This window comes from Oncorhynchus kisutch, linkage group LG11 (genome assembly GCF_002021735.2).
Source record: "Oncorhynchus kisutch isolate 150728-3 linkage group LG11, Okis_V2, whole genome shotgun sequence".
NCBI lineage: Eukaryota > Metazoa > Chordata > Actinopteri > Salmoniformes > Salmonidae > Oncorhynchus > Oncorhynchus kisutch.
This window is the reverse complement of record NC_034184.2, coordinates 10,922,591-10,935,079: the sequence shown is the minus strand read 5'-3', so window position 1 is coordinate 10,935,079 and position 12,489 is coordinate 10,922,591. Positions and strand designations below refer to the sequence as shown.

General features: G+C 44.1%; 1 pseudogene; it reads right to left on the bottom strand.

The window, feature by feature from the left end:
• Positions 1 to 591: 591 nt before the first annotated feature.
• Positions 592 to 12,489, bottom strand: part of LOC109898952 (fascin-2-like) — a 44,112-nt pseudogene continuing 32,214 nt past the window's right edge.

Sequence of the window (12,489 nt, the reverse complement as noted above, 5' to 3'; positions counted from 1 at the left end):
GGGTTATTGTTGCAGCTGGAGCTAGGGTTAGGGTTGAGTCTGGAGCTAGGGTTAGGGTTGCAGCTGGAACTAGAGTTGGGGTTGAGTCTGGAGCTCGGGTTAGATTTGCAGTTGAAGCTAGGGTTAAGGTTGCAGCTGGAGCTAGGGTTAGGGTTGCAGCTGAAGCTAGGGTTAAGGTTGCAGCTGGAGCTAGGGTTAGGGTTGCAGCTGAAGTTAGGGTTAGGGTTGAGTCTGGAGCTAGGGTTAGGGTTGCAGCTGAAGCTAGGGTTAGGATTGAGTCTGGAGCTAGAGTTGGGTTTGCAGCTGGAGCTAGGGTTAGGGTTGCAGCTGAAGCTAGGGTTATGGTTGCAGCTGGGGATAGGGTTAGGGTTGTAGCTGGAACTAGGGTTAGGGTTGCAGATGGGGCTTGGGTTAGGGTTGAGTCTGGAGCTCGGGTTAGATTTGCAGCTGAAGCTAGGGTTAAGGTTGCAGCTGGAACTAGGGTTAGGGTTGCAGCTGGAACTAGGGTTAGGGTTGCAGCTGGAGCTAGGTGTTGGGTTGCAGCTGGAGGTAGGGTTAGGGTTGCAGCTGGAGCTAGGGTTAGGGTTAGGGTTACCTCTCCTTGGCTGTAGTCTGGATGCCTCCATTGGCCACCAGGGCCCAGTATTTCCCCTCATTTGTCCGGAACAGACACTTCCTGCTCTCCTTGTCTATCTCCATCTGGAACGTCTCCAGGTCCGTCTCGTCCTCCTGATTGGCTGAGATGCTCACTCCTGGGTGGGGCCAGAGGTGTGACATCAGTTAAGTTATTTTTATTATATGTTCAGTCCGAAATCAATCCATCTGAATGTCTCATTGATACCCTAATTCTCAGGGCTAGGCCCCTATTTGCTCAATTTCCGCCTGAATTACGTGCCCAAAGCCTGTTGTTCATGCCCTGAAGCCAGGATATGCATATAATTGGTACCATTGGAAAGAAAACACTTTGAAGTTTGTGGAAATGTTACAATAATGTTGGAGAATATAACACAATAGATATGACAGGAGAAAATCCAAAGAAAACAACCCAATTTTTGTTGTTGTTGAAAGACCATCCTCTTAGAATGGCAAATATGAGGTCATTTTGAAAGTTTGCTCCCTGGATGCAATTCCTATGGCTTCCACAGGGTTTCAGCAGTCTATGTTCAAGGTTCCAGGCTTGCAATTTCAAAAACAAGTAAGAAATATCAGTTTTAGTACAGAGACACAGTCTTGGAAATTCTTGTTTGCCTGCACCATTAAGACAGGACGCACCTGCTAAAATCCTATTGAACATTCCTCTTTCCTTAAGAAATATTATAGTTTGATTACATTTTAGGATATCTGAGGAGTAAATAGAAACTTATTTTCACTTGTTAAACTTGTTAAAATTAGGGGTAGATTTTCGTATTCCTTTCTCTGCATGTTGAACGAGTGGATTACGCAAATCGATGGCGCCAACTAAACAGACTTTCTGGGATATAAAGAAGGATTTTATCTAACAAAACAACACTACATGTTATAGCTGGGACCCTTTGGATGACAAATCAAAGGAATATTTTCAAAAAGTAAGTGAATATTTAATCGCTATTTGTAAATTTATGAAACCTGTGCCAGTGGATTTTTTTATTTTTATGTGGGGCGCCATCCTCAAACAATCGCATGGCATCTTTTCTCAGTAATAGCTACTGTAAATCGGACAGTGCAGTTAGATTAACAAGAAATTAAGCTTTCAACCGATATAAATGTTTAATATCCATAATTTGTATGATTATTTATTTGAATTGTGCGCCCTCCAGTTTCACCGGAAGCTGTACAGCTAGCGGGAAGCCTAGGCCTAAAAGGCTGTCATTACAGGCTGTCTGAAATCTATGGGTACACACTCTTAAACACACACCTGTGGATGACCCACTATACTGTTAAAAACCTCTGTCCATTATGCCGAATGCTAATTGCATTAACATTAATTACATACTGAAATAAAATATAAATGCAACATGCAACAATTGAAAAGATTTGACTGAGTTCCAGTTCATATAAGGACATCAGTCAATGTAAATACATTAATTAGGCCCTAATCTATGGATGTCACATGACTGGGAATATAGATGTGCATTGGTCAAAGATACCTTACAAATATATATATATAGTGGTGTGGATCAGAAAACCAGTCAGTATCTGGTGTGACCACTATTTCCCTCATACAGCGTGACACATCTCCTTTGCATAGAGTTGCTGATTGTGGAATGTTGTCCCACTCCTCTTCAATGGCTGTGCAAAGTTGCTGAAACATGCTGTTGTACATGTTAATTCAGAGTATCCCAAACGCGCTCAATGGGTGACATGTCTGGTGAGTATGCAGGCCATGAAAGAACTGGGACATGTTCAGCTTCCAGGAATTGTATACAGATCCTTTCTCATAATTTCTATTGCACGCACCCTCAAAACTTGAGACATCTGTGGCATTGTGTGGGTGACAAAATAGCTGATTTTAGAGTGGCCTTTTGTTGTCCCCACATAAGGTTCACCTGTGTAATGATCATCTTGTTTAATCCGCTTCTTGATATTCCACAACTGTCAGGTGGATGGATTATCTTGGCAAAGTTGAAATGCTCACTAACAGGGATGTAAACAAATTTGTGCACAACATTTGAGAGAAATAAGCTTTTTGTGCGCATGGAACATTTCTAGGATCTTTTATTTCAGCTCAGGAAACATGGGACAAACACTTTACATGCTGCTTTTATATTTTTGTTCAGTATAGTTTAGTAGAGCTTGAAAGCCATTCACTAGTATACTGTACATTCCTTATTTATTCTCTGGGTTGAAAACCACCTTAGTTACCCAAAACCGTACTTTAGCGACATAGCACGTTTTTTTAGGAGGCCTTTACCAACTGACCTACAAAAACATGTGGCTTGAAACAGGTCCATCCAATCAAATCATAGTTTATTGGTCATGTATTCATACTGTATTTGCAGGTGTTATAATGCTTATGTTACTAGCTCAAACAGTGCAATAGAATTTATATTAGAGTGAGAGTGTGTCAGAATCCAGAATATAAATACACGGTATGTATAGACAGTATAGAATGGGTCAAAATCCAGAATATAAATACACGGTATGTATAGAATGGGTCAGAATCCAGAATATAAATACACTGTATGTATAGACAGTATAGAATGGGTCAGAATCCAGAATATAAATACACTGTATGTATAGACAGTATAGAATGGGTCAGAATCCAGAATATAAATACACAGTATGTTTAGACAGTATAGAATGTGTCAGAATCCAGAATATAAATACACGGTATGTTTAGACAGTATAGAATGTGTCAGAATCCAGAATATAAATACACGGTATGTTTAGACAGTATAGAATGTGTCAGAATCCAGAATATAAATACACGGTATGTTTAGACAGTATAGAATGTGTCAGAATCCAGAATATAAATACACGGTATGTATAGACAGTATAGAATGGGTCAGAATCCAGAATATAAATACACAGTATGTTTAGACAGTATAGAATGGGTCAGAATCCAGAATATAAATACACGGTATACACGGTATGTATAGACAGTATAGAATCCAGAATATAAATACACTGTATGTTTAGACAGTATAGAATGTGCCAGAATCCAGAATATAAATTCATGGTGTGCATAGACCGTATAGAATCTGGGGAAAAAAGTGGTATGTACAATAGAAGGTATGTTAGGATGAGCTATGTTGAGAATACAGTATATACATTGGGGCAAAAAAGTATTTAGTCAGCCACCAATTGTGCAAGTTCTCCCACTTAAAAATATGAGAGAGGCCTGTAATTTTCATCATAGGTACACTTCAACTATGACAGACACAATGAGAGAGAAAAAATCCAGAAAATCACATTGTAGGATTTTTAATGAATTTATTGGCAAATGATGGTGGAAAATAAGTATTTGGTCAATAACAAAAGTTTATCTCAATACTTTGTTATATACCCTTTGTTGGCAATGACAGAGGTCAAACGTTTTCTGTAAGTCTTCACAAGGTTTTCCCACACTGTTGCTGGTATTTTGGCTCATTCCTCCATGCAGATCTCCTCTAGAGCAGTGATGTTTTGGGGCTGTTGCTGGGCAACACAGACTTTCAACCCCCTCCAAAGATTTTCTATGTGGTTCAGATCTGGAGACTGACTAGGCCACTCCAGGACCTTGAAATGCTTCTTACGAAGCCACTCCTTCGTTGCCCGGGCGATGTGTTTGGGATCATTGTCATGCTGAAAGACCCAGCCACGTTTCATCTTCAATGCCCTTGCTGATGGAAGGAGGTTTTCACTCAAAATCTCACGATACATGGCCCCATTCATTCTTTCCTTTACACGGATCAGTCGTCCTGGTCCCTTTGCATAAAAACAGCCCCAAAAAGCATGATGTTTCCACCCCCATGCTTCACACTAGGTATGGTGTTCTTTGGATGCAACTCAGCATTCTTTGTCCTCCAAACACGACGAGTTGAGTTTTTACCAAAAAGTTATATTTTGGTTTCATCTGACCATATGACATTCTCCCAATCTTCTTCTGGATCATCCAAATGCTTTCTAGCAAACTTCAGACGGGCTTGGACATGTACTGGCTTAAGCAGGGGGAGACGTCTGGCACTGCAGGATTTGAGTCCCTGGCGGCGTAGTGTGTTACTGATGGTTGGCTTTGTTACTTTGGTCCCAGCTCCTTGCAGGTCAATTCACTAGGCCCCCCTCGTGTGGTTCTGGGATTTTTGCTCACCGTTCTTGTGATTTTTAAGTGGGAGAACTTGCACAATTGGTGGCTGACTAAATACTTTTTTGCCCCACTGTACATACACAGTGAGTAAACAACAGTATATGCACGGAATATGAGGTGACTATATACATTGGGCATTAGTTTCAAGTTTTGATAGACAAAGGCATACATATGATACACACATACACACACATCACTATCCCTTTGTGACCAAAACAGGCAGTTTGATTTGGCCATGCTGTAACCAATTAACCCATTAATTAATTAATGTTCAACACAAAATGTTAGTCTTATTCGTGGTATCCATGTTGTGGTTTGTATTAGGAAACAAACAATAGCACAACACCACAACAAAGCCCCAGTGAAACAGATTGTGGAGGGCTCATGCCAACATTAGACGTATCCCAGAATATCCCTAAATAATTTTGTTAATCCTATTAATGACACAGATCCCTTACCCATCTATCCCCTGTCCACTCCTCCTCCCGTCTCTATCTATCCCCCATCCACTCCTCCTCCTGTCTCTATCTATCCCCCGTCCACTCCTCCTCCCGTCTCTATCTATCCCCCTCTCTCTTTCCCAGTGGGGCCATGCTCTAAGCAGCCTTGGAGTGCCAATCTGCCAATCCATCCAATCCCCAAATGAAAGAGGGAAGGGAAAAAAAGAATAAGCAAAAAAAAGATTGTTTGGTCCATGCTCAGTGGGAGAGGCCGACGCTTCCACACCAACCACCAACCACCAACCACCGACACGCAAGCTTTAATTTGCATGCACACCAACGGACACAGGCATGCACACACTTAAGCATTTCACTGTAAAGGTTACACCTGTTGTATTCGGCGCATGTGACAAATAAAATGTGACTTGATTTAGGCAGATTCTGCCAACCCCTTCACTTGACTAACCAGTCTCATACACTGGGGTCCTAAGTTACACTGAGGTTTCTAAAGCAACTAAGCCTATCTATCCCCCAGTATAGGAGTGTAAAAACCTCTCCTCTATTTGTTTGATGGGATTCATCATGCTCAGTGCATCATGCTTTATTGTCCATTTCACAGCACACCATCACCATAACAGTTTACGGAGCTCAGCTGTGATCACACTACAGCCCATCTAGAGAGAAAGAGGAGAGAAAGGACAGAATGAGAGAGGAAAAAGACAGGAATCAGGGGCCATTAATAGAAGATGATATACCTATCTGATATCTTGAAAGGCGTTGCTGACACCACGGTTAGTCCAGCATACCAGATGCTGCCATTTGGATGGTGGCCTGGTGTTGCACACTGACTGCTACACAGCCCAGGGCAGTGGTTTCACACCTTTACTAGGGGATGCCCAGACGTTTAGCAATTTTGTTGTAATCTTGAACTAGCCGACCTGATTCACCTCCTCAAGGGCTTGATGATTAGTTTACAAGTTGAATCAGATGTGCTAGCCATGGAATAGTTCAAATGGAACAGCTGGGGGTCCCTGAGGAGAGGTTTGAAAACCACTAGCCATTTCACACATCCCCTTGCGCTGCACTAGTCTAGTGTAAGGTTGGGAACAGAACCCAGACCCATCTCCACTTTCCTGGTGTTGGCCTACCTGGAAGCCCGTCCACCTGCCTGCCCACCCTAAACTGGATCAGGACCGACTAATCCATCAGAGTTTCTCTGCCACCCATTATTAATGGTAAGGTGGCCCACTGCCCCCCTCTTCCTCTCTCCATCCCTCTCTCCCCTTTGTATCTTTCTCACTTGCTCTCCTCCATGTCTGCTATTCTCATTTTTTTCACTTTATTTACTTCACTGCATCCTTCATCTGTCTATCAGACGGTGCCAGGATTGTGTGTGTGTGTGTGTGTGTGTGTGTGTGTGTGTGTGTGTGTGTGTGTGTGTGTGTGTGTGTGTGTGTGTGTGTGTGTGTGTGTGTGTGTGTGTGTGTGTGTGTGTGTATTTGAGCGTTCGTCTCGCTTTCATTTTCCGGACAGAGCAGATCACTGTACCCCAGGGAGTACAGAGAGGTGATGACAGACATGATAACATATTTGATGCACACACACCACATGGACGCGTTAACAGAAAGAGAGAGGGAAGGCAGGAGAGAGAAGCCAAAAGAGAGGAGTTGGATTGAAGAGAGAGAGAAGTATAAAGTCAATTTCTGAGAGGAGAGATAGATAGCTCTCTCTCCTCCTCCTCCTCTCTGCTCTTTCTCTCCTCTCTGCGATCTCCTCCTCCTCTCTGCTATACCGCCTCCTATTTTCTCTCTCTCCTCCTCTCTGCTATCTCTCTCTCCCCCTCTCTGTTCTCTCTATCCTCCTCTCTGCTATCTCCTCCTCTCTGCTCTCTCTCCTCCTCTTTGCTATTTCTCCTCCTCTGTTCTCTCTCTCCTCTGCTCTCTCCTCCTCTCTGTTCTCTCTCTCTTCCTCTCTGATTTCTTTCTATCTCCTCCTCTCTGCTCTCTCTCCTCCCTCTCTTCCTCTGTTCTCGCTCTCCTCTCTGCTCTCTCTCTCCTCTTCTCTGCTCTCTCTCCTCCTTCTCCTCTCCTCTCTCTTCCCCTGCTATCTCCTCCTCTGTGCTCTCTCCTCCTCTGTTCTCTCTCTCTCCTCTCTGTTCTCTCGCTCATCATCTCTGTTCTCTCTCTCCTCTCTGTTCTCTCTCTCTTCCTCTGCTTTCTCTCTCCACCTATTTGCTTTCTCTCATCTCTGTTCTCTCTCTGCTCCTCTGCTCTCTTTCTCTCTTCTCTTCTCTCTCTCTCTCCTCTCTGTTATCTCTCTCCCCTATCTCTCTCTCTACCTCTCTGCTACCTCTCCTCTCTACTCTCTCTCCTCTTCTCTGCTCTCTCTCATCCTCTCTGCCATCTCTGCTATCTCTCCACTCTGTTCTCTCTCTCTCTCTCTCTCTCTCTCTCTCTCTCTCTCTCTCTCTCTCTCTCTCTCTCTCTTCCTCTCTGTTCTCTCTCCTATGCATACAGTCTATCCCTCTCTCACCACCCTCTCCCTTGCTTTCCCCTACAGTCTCTCCTTTTCTAACCCTCACCTTTCCCCTTTCTCTCCCACCTCACCATGCCCTCTTTTTTCCTCCCTTACCCTTCCCTCTCCTCCTTTATTCTCTTCCCAGTTCTCTCCCCGGGTTCCCCTCTCAACCTCCTTTATCTCCATCCCTGGGCTGGTGTCTGTGGCTGACTGACTGACCCAGCTGACTTTCTAATTTGTGGGCTGAGTTGCTCCTGGCTGTGTGGTGTGGGCCAGAGACCCAGAGCTTGAATTAGAGCAGGGCTTGGATTTCTGAAAACAGACTCCCCGCCTTCAATGATCAACCGCCCTGGCGCTATAAATGATTTAACACACTCTACACCTCACCACTCACCAATACATGGTGTGTTGGAGAGAAAGAGAGAGAGTTTTTATGTGTATGTCTGCGAGCGAGAAATCTTGTGTGTACCCCGTATGAGTGTCTGTCAGCACTAGTAAATCAAATCAAATTTTATTTGTCACATGAGCCGAATACAACAGTTGTAGACCTTACAGTGAAATGCTTACTTACAAGCCCTTAACAACAATGCTTTAAGACTTTAACACTTCAAAAAATAAGTGTTAAGTAAAAAATCAATAAGTAGAAAATATAAAATAAAAGTAACAAATAATTAAACAGCAGCAGTAAAATAACAATAGCAAGGCTAAATACAGGGGGCACAGGTACAGAGTCAATGTGGAGGCTATATACAGGGGGTACCGGTACAGAGTCAATGTGGAGGCTAAATACAGGGGGTACCGGTACAGAGTCAATGTGCGGGTTATTGAGGTAATATGTACATGTAGGTAGAGTTAAAGTGACTATGCATAGATAATAAACAGAATAGCAGGGGTGTAAAAGAGGGGCCTGGGTAGCCCTTTGATTAGCTGTTCGGGATCTTATGGCTTGGGCGTAGAGACATGTAGTGGAAACAGGTGGGTAAACAGGTGGGTAAACTCTGATTGTAAACTCTGATTCTGCAACAGGTGGGTAAACTGTCCGGGCAAAAAAAAGGTGTGTAAACTGCGTGCATTTGCGTTTACCCTCCACTACACCACTGGTCATCGGCATATCTTCCCTGATGTTTCCTGTACTCCTCAGGCCTCGAGGTCATCACTTTCTGCTCGTCTCACTCAGCCATTTGGTTGTTGCAGATAGTAGCACTAACCAGGAACAATGAACCACAGCTACTGTTCCAACCCTCAGGTTGGAGTAACACATATTTACCTCAGAGTAAGAGGCATGGGCCAAAGACCCCAGCATCAAACACACAGACTGTACACTGAACATCAGATCAGTGGTATTCAAACTTCAGCAGGGGACCCCCGCAACCCCACCCCAAATCTAATGACACTGTCACACCCTGATCTGTTTCACCTGTCTTTGTGCTTGTCTCCACCCCCTCCAGGTGTCGCCCATCTTCCCCATTATCCCCAGTGTATTTATACCGGTATTCTCTGTTTGTCTGTTGCCAGTTCGTCTTTTTGTCAAGCCAACCAGCGTTTTTGTGTCAGCTCCTGCTTTTTCCCAGTCTTTTCTCATCCTCCTGGTTTTTGACCCTTGCCTGTCCTGACCCTGTACCCACCCGCCTGATCACTCTGCCTGACCTGACCCTGAGCCTGCCAGCCATCCTGTACCTTTGCCCCTGTTGCTGTAATAAACATTGTTACTTCACACAGTCTGCGTCTGGGTCTTAACTTGATACCTGATTGTACTAACTGGCCATGACTGACCCAGCAGACCCGGGCCAGCTGAGCGACGCCATATCCTCCCAAGGAGCCACCATAGGGAGGCACGAGGAACTGCATCGTGGCCTTATGAAAGGGGTCCAAATGTTGGCTGAACAGCATGACCGGGCATTGGACAGTTTGCTGGAGCAATTCAGCGGGTTGTCTGGGGGGCAGCCTACCACGGTGGTAACCCCACAGCCCCTCAGTAAAACCTCAGTAATCCAGCTGCTGGCAGTGCCGCCTCAATCGGCCACTCCGCCAACTCGGGAGCCCCGTTTACCCCCCTGGGAACGCTTAAATGGAGAGTCGAGCACCTATCAGGCGTTTCAAGATCAGTGTGCCCTCATTTTCGAGCTTCAGCCATCCTCCTTCCCCTCGGATAGCTCCAAGATAGCCTATCTCATCACGCTGATGTCCGGGAGGGTTCTCACCTGGGCTACTGCTGTATGGGAACAGCAGCCGGCCATATGCCTTAGTCTGGAGGGATTCATGGCAGAGGTGAAGAAGTTTTTTTACGCCCCATTCTCCAGGGAGAGAAGCTGCCCAAAGGCTAATCTAACTTCAGCAGGGTGTCTGCGATTTCTGGGAATCAGTCTCATTAATCAGTGATTTAAAAATACCAATCGGGACACGTTCTTCCAGTTTAAAAGTATTTTATAAAGCGTTCCAAGATGATTGCACAGAGTACATAAAAGCCCTTTTACCAAATTCAGTTTGGACATTTGGAACAGTTAGCAGGATAAAGTCCAGCGAACGAAGAGAGTACCCACCACATTTCTGGACAATAAAAATGCCCAAATAAAAAGGTAGTAAATCCAAAATGGCTTTGTAAATAAAAGTATGCCACTGCCTGAGCCTACGAGTGACTGGAGAAGGCCAGCTTCTTCCTGAGTCCCGATTGGTACATTGATAAAATAGAGTTAGTAAATAAAAACTCTTTTAGCTGTTCACTCACAAGGGTTTAAAGTATTTTCACCAGGGCTGACAGCTCTGAGATTGGCCTATAATTATTTAAAAGAGTTGGATCTCCCCCTTTTAAAAGTGTTAAGACAAATGCTGATTTCCAGATTTTCGGAATTTCATTACATTCCAGGGTTAGATTGAACAGAGATGTAAGTGGTTCAGCTATGAAATCAGCTGCCAGATTTAAAAAGCAGGGATCAAAAAGATCAGGACCTGCAGGCTTTCTCTGATCTAAGGACAGTGAACCATTAGCCTCTACTACTTGCTCTTGTCATGCTTTGACCTTAGATTGCTTTGTATGTTTCTATTTTTGTTAGGTCAGGGTGTGATTTGGGTGGGTATTCTATGTTTGTATGTCTAGGTTTTTGTATTTCTATGTTTTGGCCGGGTATGGTTCTCAATCAGGGACAGCTGTCTTTCGTTGTCTCTGATTGGGAATCATACTTAGGTAGCCTGTTTTGCCACCTTAGGTTGTGGGTTGTTTTCTGTTTAGTGTTATTCACCTTGCAGGACTGTTGCGGTTTTCCTTTTTGTTGTTTTGTTTGTTCAATGTTCAGTGCAATTATTAAAGATGAACACGTACCCTGCTGCATTTTGGTCCGATGATTCCTCTTCTTCCGATGAAAGCCGTTGCAGCTCTCTTCCTGATAAATAGGACTTTACCCAGCCAGGATGGATACTGCTTAACCTCTGGCCTCCAGTTTGGAGATTAGGAGACAGTGGTTAACTGTATCAAAGGCCTTCTGTAGGTCAAGCAGTACCATTCCACACAGATTTCCCTCATCTATCTCTTTCCTGATGAAGTCAGTCAAGTAAAGTAGACATGAATCAGTGAAGTATGTTTTTCTAAAACCCGACTGAAAATCATACTTAGACCCTGTTTGTTAACATATTCATACAGGCCTATAATTCCCAGGGTCAGTCTTTATCCCCTTCTTATACAGAGGTATAACTTTAGCTTGTTTCATGTCCCTGGGAAAGGTGCCTTGTTCAAGAGATTAACAATATGCGTAATACAAGGGCCAATTTTCTCAGCAGAATCTATAAGAAACCGTGCAGGAATATTATCCAGGCCTGTGGCATTGGAGCATTTAAGCTCTGCCAGCATACGGACTATTTTGGCTGTTGCTACCTTTGCAAAAGAAAAAGAGCCTGGCTCGCAGTCTGTGTTCCAATTCATCCCAAAGGTGTTCGATGGGTTTGAGGTCAGGGCTCTGTGCAGGCCATTCAAGTTCTTCCACACCGATCTCGACAAACCATTTTTGTATGGACCTCGTTTTGTGCATGGGGTCATTGTCATGCTAATATAGGAAAGGGCCTTCCTCAAACTGTTACCACAAAGTTGGCAGCACAGAATCGTCTAGACTGTCATTGTATGATGTAGCATTAAGATTTCCCTTCACTGGAACTAACTAGCCCGAAACATAGTTAGCACTATGCATTGAGACAGGTAGCGTTCTCCTGGCATCCGCCAAACCCAGATTTGTCTGTTGGACTGCCAGATGGGAAAAAGTTATTAATCACTCCAGGGAATGCTTTCCCACTGCTCCAGAGTCCAATGGCAGCGAGCTTTACACCACTCCAGTCGACGCTTGGCATTGCGCATGGTGCTCTTAGGCTTGTGTGTGGCTGCTTGGCCATGGAAACCCATTTCATGAAGCTCCCGACTAACAGTTCTGCTGATGTTGCTTCCAGAGGAAGTTTGGAACTCGGTAGTGAGTGTTGCAACCAAGGACAGATGATTTTTACGAGTTACGCGCTTCATCTCTCGGTGGTCCCGTTCTGTGAGCTTGTGTTGCCTACCATTTCGTGGCTGAGCCGTTGTTGCTCCTAGATGTTTCCACTTCACAATAACAGAACTTACAGTTTACCGGGGCAGCTCTAGCAGGGCAGTAATTTGACGAACTGACTTGTTGGAAAGATGGCATCCTATGACAGGTTGAAATAGACTAATCCACTAATTTGAAGGGGTGTCCACATACGTTTGTATATATATAGTGTATGTCTTCTTAATTGTTTATTTTTTTGACATTT